This window comes from Fukomys damarensis, unplaced genomic scaffold (genome assembly GCF_012274545.1).
Source record: "Fukomys damarensis isolate Sample0158 unplaced genomic scaffold, DMR_v1.0_HiC HiC_scaffold_5, whole genome shotgun sequence".
Taxonomy (NCBI): domain Eukaryota; kingdom Metazoa; phylum Chordata; class Mammalia; order Rodentia; family Bathyergidae; genus Fukomys; species Fukomys damarensis.
The window spans coordinates 38283754-38289773 of NW_022900917.1; the positions used below are offsets into that span (position 1 = coordinate 38283754).

Below are 6020 nucleotides of genomic sequence, written 5' to 3' on the forward strand. Positions count from 1 at the left end.
ATATATATATACACACACATATACATATGTATACATTTTAGCACATTAAATGTATTCCAATTTGATTTACTAATTAGATTTGTTGCATACACTTGAAGCAGTTCTGACAACTGTCCCCTCCCCACACCTACTGTTCATATATTATGGTTTAACTCTAGCACGTCATCCAGAAACCTCATGTTCAGAGGTGGTGTTTAGACACAGGGTATGACAGCTGACTTGCTATTAGGAGGTGGGGCCTGTGGGAGATGGGTCACTTGGGTCATGACCTGGAAGGGCATATTCCTGTCCCTGGCTCCACCCTTAGCTCATGCTTCCCAGCTGCCATAACATTAGCAGCTTTTCTACGCCAGACCTTTCCATCATGCCCCTCCTGCTTTGGAGCTGTGAACCACGGACTGAAAATGTGAGCCAAATAAACCTTTCTTCCTGTAAGCTGTGGGTGTCAGGTATTGTGTCTCAATGATGAAATTTTCTGTGATTAAAAAAAAAATTATCATGGTAAAGTATATAAAGCATAAACTTTACCATTTTAACCATTTTCAAGTCCATAACTCTATGACATTAAATACATCCACATCTACCATCTTGAGTTCTCTTGGTGCTTTGTTTAGGACTGACTTCTTTTCTTATCTCTTATTTTACTTTTTTCTTCTTCTTGGCTTCACTCTTGCAATTGTAATATACAGGTAACAAACTTTTGAAGCTTTGTACAAAAAGGGAAAAAAGAGAATGATCCATCTAGGACTTGAGGCAGAATCTCTCATTAAAACCTCAGGGGTTGAGTGAGCTGCTGAGACCTTGGGCTGTGCTTTCTGCTGCTGTATCAAGACAGCTTCCTTTCCTGGGCTGGGGTGGGCTAGAGGGATGGGCAATTGAGGGAGAACCGAAGGTACTAACCTCTTAGAAAAAAAGTGAAAGGTTTTTCTGTCTATACAGTCACATCTTCCTTAACTTTATGGAACCTATACAGATTTTTTTATGCCTTGAGACTCTTCCATTGCCAAACTCTGATGAACCCTCTGGTTCTACCAATGAGGAAGATAGGAATAAGCTCTTCTGCATTGGTAGACTCTGATCCAAAAAAAACATGGAATGAGTACAGAGGAAAAAGGTCTCTGTGTTTTGGGAATCAGAGCTTGGGTCACCACATGACTGGGGTCTGAGAATGGGCAATAGGACCCAAGACATTTGCAGCTGGTAGATGCTTTTATGCCAGTGCCTAGAAGTGGCTGGAGTAAGGAATGCAGCCATCTCAACCCATAGTTTTGGGAAATACTAGAGTTGTAACATCAATGTTGATGGAAAATGGTCTTAGAGAGAGAGAGGTTGTAAACTAGCAGGTAATGTAGTGACTCTGATATGCTTATATAGACTGGGTAGGACTAAAGCTTAGACAGTCCTGGTAAAAACTCAATGTGCAGGGCAAGATGTGCAAACCTGTGCCTCACAAGAAGTCATGAGCAGGAAACAATAGGGAGTACACACACTGCCATTAGAACACATGAGTCCCTGTGAAAGTCATAGTGCTCTGGAAATAGCTCTTATCATTTGTTAAGATTAGAGAGAAGTCTACTCTGGATTCTGTACTGGAAGTTGTAGAAGGCCTTGGGAGACTATTTCTGTCTAAGAACTCAGTTTCTGTTTATAGAGGTATAATTCAAATCAACTCAGTGACCACTGAGCCCATTATGTGAAGGCTCTGCAGTGAACATTTACAGGTGAGTAGGATTTGGCTCTTGTCATCAAAGACTTTATATGTTAATGTGGATGGGTAAGCATGGGTAACTTCAGGAAGGGATGGCATAGATACTGTAAACTAATAAAAATGCACAGCACTGATTTTCTTTAAGACTTTGTTACGGTTCGGATCTTAAATGTTTCCCCAAAACATAAGTGTTGAAGGCTTGCTCCTCAGTGGATGGTGCTGTTGAGAGGGGGTAGAACCTTTATGAGGAAGGGGCTAGTTGGAGGAAGTGAGTCATTGGGACATGCTCTCAGAGTAGATGGGTAACCTAGCCCTTTGTCTCTCTGCTTCCTAGCTGCTACAAAGTGAGAAATTTCCTCCACCATATTGTCTCCTCCCCCATGATGTTCTACTTCATCACAGGCCCAGAAAAAACTAAGCCAAGTGACCATGGACTGAAACTGTTGAAACTGTGAGCCAAAATAAACTTTTCCTCATCTAAATTGATTTTCTCAGTGGCAGAAAGTTGAGAGTGGATTAGGTCAATAAATGAATTGCAGTTACAAGGAAATCTGTTAGGAAACATAATTAACTAATTTATTTCAATATATATTGACCTCACATGTATGAGATGCTAAGCTAGCCCCTGGAAATCCAAAGCAAAATAAGCAGTCATTGTCTTTGAAAGCTTGACACACAAAAAGGAAAAACTGAGAGCCATGGCAGTGTAGTGAAACAAAGACATCAGGGCCCCCTGTGACTCTTCCTCTCTTTCTTGGGTGCAATTTCCAGGACCACTTGGACACTGGAGCATCCTAGTCAAGGAAGTCAGTGAAAAAATGTCAGCCACAGACCTGTAGTGTTTTGGTAGTCAAGGTAAGGAAAGTGAGAGGATTGTTAGGGATGAGGGAAGGGTAATGCAAGAAAGGGAAGGGGAGGGAAGATGATTCCCCAAGAGCCTGGACATGTTGCCACCAAACACCATCTTTCTATGGTGGGACCTCTGTAAACAGGATGGCCTGAAGATGCCTGCCACTTATATGGTTTTGTTCATCTGCCCTAGCTTGAGACTGCTCATCACAGCTTGTCCATGACCTGGGAAGGTCCAGAGGATGTGGCTATGGCCTGCAGTGATTTCTAGTCTCTTTGAGATCCAGTCTCAAGGGGCCAGAGATTTGGCCTTGAGGGCAAACTGAAGCCCCCCAGATGGCTACTGAGAGCTACATCTGTTGTTTTTAGAAGAAGTTGGGAAATTGGAGTATCATAGGCCTTTTAGCAACATGAATAGAGAATCTTAACCCAACATATATTAGGGCAGGCTGCTATAAGAAATAGCCATAGACTGGATGCCTAAACAACAGCTATTTTTTACAGTTCTGGAGACTAGAAGTCCAAGATGAATATGCTAGCAGATGTGGTGTCTGGCAAATGCCTGTTCGCTGGTTTGTAAATGGCCACCTTCCTTATAGGAAGACACAGAATATGACATTTCTATATAGGATGGAGAAAAGGAGAGAGGGAGAGAAAAATCCTTCTTCTCTTCCTTTTATGAGAGCACTGATCCTATTAGTGAGGGCTCCACTTTCTGATATCTTCCCACTGGATAATAAATGGTGTGGCTTGAATATATATCCCAAAAGCCCATGTGCTAGAAACTTAATTTTCAGATTCATATGTTAATGTCATTTGACTATGAGGCCTTTAGGAAAAAGTTTATTAAATGAGGTTGAGTGTAGGGTCCTTATGATAGCACTAATGGCTTTATAAGAAGAGGAAGAGAGACCCAAGCTTGCTTACTTTGTCTGGTCATATGTTGCTCTCTGTCATGTTATGATGCAATAATGAGGGCCTTGCCAGATGTTCAGCAGATATCGGATCCATGTTCTTGGATTTCCTAGTCTCTAGAACCACGAGGCAAATAAACTTTTATTCCTTATAAATTACCCAACCTTAAGTACTTTGTCTTAGTAACAGAAAATGGATGAATACATAAAGAGGAGTTTTGGGGTTTCACAAACATTGAATCCATAGTATAACGGTGTGGAGTTTTGAACTTCACATTAGAATACAGGTTGATCTGGTGGCTCTGATGCCAGGTTGCCTGGAATCAAATCCCGACTCTGCAAGTTGCTAGCATTGTAACTGTGATCAGGTTTCTTTGTCTCCTTAATGTCATTGAGAATATGGAGTTTTTAAAAATAATAATAACACCCACTTCTCCAGGGTGTTGGAAGACTCATCTTAAATAATTTATGTAAAGCTCTTCACACAGTGTCTGCCACATGGTGTTTATGTTACTATAATCAGGATGGTTCCCACCCCACCTCTCAGGAATTGAACAAAATCTTGGAGCGTCAGGGGCAACGTGGGAACTGGAAAAGTGGCATGCATAGTGCTGTAACTGGAGAAGGGCTGATGGGCCACTTTCCCTTGGTTCAGATGGGGTTGAGTGGGATACAATTACCAATTCTTGGGTTTCTTTTCACTCTTAGTGGAAAGGGTATAATTTTAATAAGATGAAAAGAGGCTTGCAGATAACAAAGATCATCACAGGCCACCCTTGTGTTTCTGTGTCTTCTCTAACTGAAGCAACTCAGGTTCAGGAATCTGCAGTAAAAAGATGATGCAGGCGAATACCAGCCAGACATTCCCTGGGGGGAGGACGGAGTGGGACGAAGGGCACAGGCACTGTGAGAATAGGGTGCAAGTGTGTTTTAGAAAAGTTGCTGTGAACATTGCTGAGCTCCCTTCCCATAGGGTGGCAGCTCTGATTTCTTAAATTGCCTAATAGTTTACAGTTTAGAATTTAGGAAAAATAAGTTCATCCCTGGTTCTGTTTTTGAAAGAGAATAAGCAAATACTTATTCGGCAGTTTGATTCAGATATATATATTTTCTTAAATAAATTTTAACACAGCTCCCTTCCTTTCCCCTTCACTTCCCAAGCAGAGGAAACTAACCTTACACTTACATGCTATTTTGGTTCAAGAACAGAGCACAGAGTCTACGACTCCCTCTCATATCCACATTCACAATCCTTCCTGACTTCTGCCAGACCCATAATGGAGTTCTCCTCCCTCAAAGTGTTTTTTCCTTTTGTTCATCGTTGTGTAGCCCAGTGGTTAACACTGATGTAGGAAAGACCCATGAATATAACTAGCTTGAAATTGTTAATCAGCCAGTGACTTATTTTTGCCTCCATCTTCAAAAGAGCAACTTTCACTTATTGTCCCTTGACCACTGAGAAGTTGAGGAAATAGTACTAGGCACCTAAGCACAGTGAACCAAGAGTTGTTAGGTTGCTAAGAGGGGCTGTGACATTTCCATGGAGACCTATGAAGGGAAGATGAGACAAAAGTAGGTCATATTTGGAGGACATATAGCTAGGTAACTACAATTGGGTCTTGTCCATCTACATCAGTTACTGTGCTAACTAAGTATTTAACAGACATTACTTCATTTATTCTTCACATGAAGCCCAACAAGACAGATACAACTGTAATCACTATGAACCCCATTTTCTGATGAAGTTCAGAGCAGGTAAGTAACATGCCTGAGATCTCAAGGCTACTTAGGGCAGAACTGAGGTTTGGATCGTGCCTGTGTTATGGCAAAGCTCGTGTTCTTCAGCACTCTGCAGCACTCCGGGACAGGGGCTCCTCTGTAGGATCATAGAAAAGGCAAGCTTTTCTTTTCCCCCTCAAGCAACTTATAGTCTAGAATGAGCTGGAATAGTAATAATAGTATAATAATATAATAATATAATAATATAATATAATATAATAATGTAATAGTGTCTTGCCTCCAAACTTTAAATTTTCCTCCTTGTTTGTTAACAAGAGAGAATACATGAAGGGTCTGATTTTGTGTAAAATTATGAAGCAAGGTGCAGTTCGGATTGCCTGTCCCCAAAGGTGACTGTATGGAGACTCGACTCTTGTTTCTGTAAGCACAGATGACAAACTAAATGCAGTTCCTCTGGGGGAGGGGTGGGATGGAAAGGAGGGAGTTATTTTGGCTTATGAGATGTTGGCAGATATAATCCCATTTTTATTGAGTAAAGAGTGCAGTTTCCTCCAAGAGTAACAAAGTTTTGGGCCCCATAGCGTGACAGAAAGACAGGTTCCACTAATTATTACTCATTTACTTCTCTCAAGAGCTTGACTTACCACTAGCTGTGTTAATAGGAGTAACACAGGATAGACACTGTGATAAAAACAAAAAGAAGAGGGCCGGGGATTTAGCTTAGAGGTTGGGTGGCCTGCCTTGCAAGTGCAAGGACCTGAGTTCAATCCCCGGTACAAAAAAAAAAAAAAAAAAAAAAAAAAAAAAAA

At 41.2% G+C, this 6020-nt stretch overlaps 1 long non-coding RNA gene across 1 annotated transcript in view; it reads left to right on the forward strand.

Moving 5' to 3' along the window:
* Positions 1–6020, forward strand: part of LOC104861109 — a 30036-nt gene that overhangs the window by 8096 nt on the left and 15920 nt on the right. Inside the window, exon 3 of the long non-coding RNA XR_779908.1 lies at positions 2043–2159. This is a non-coding gene — a long non-coding RNA (uncharacterized LOC104861109). The remainder of the gene's footprint in view (positions 1–2042; positions 2160–6020) is intronic.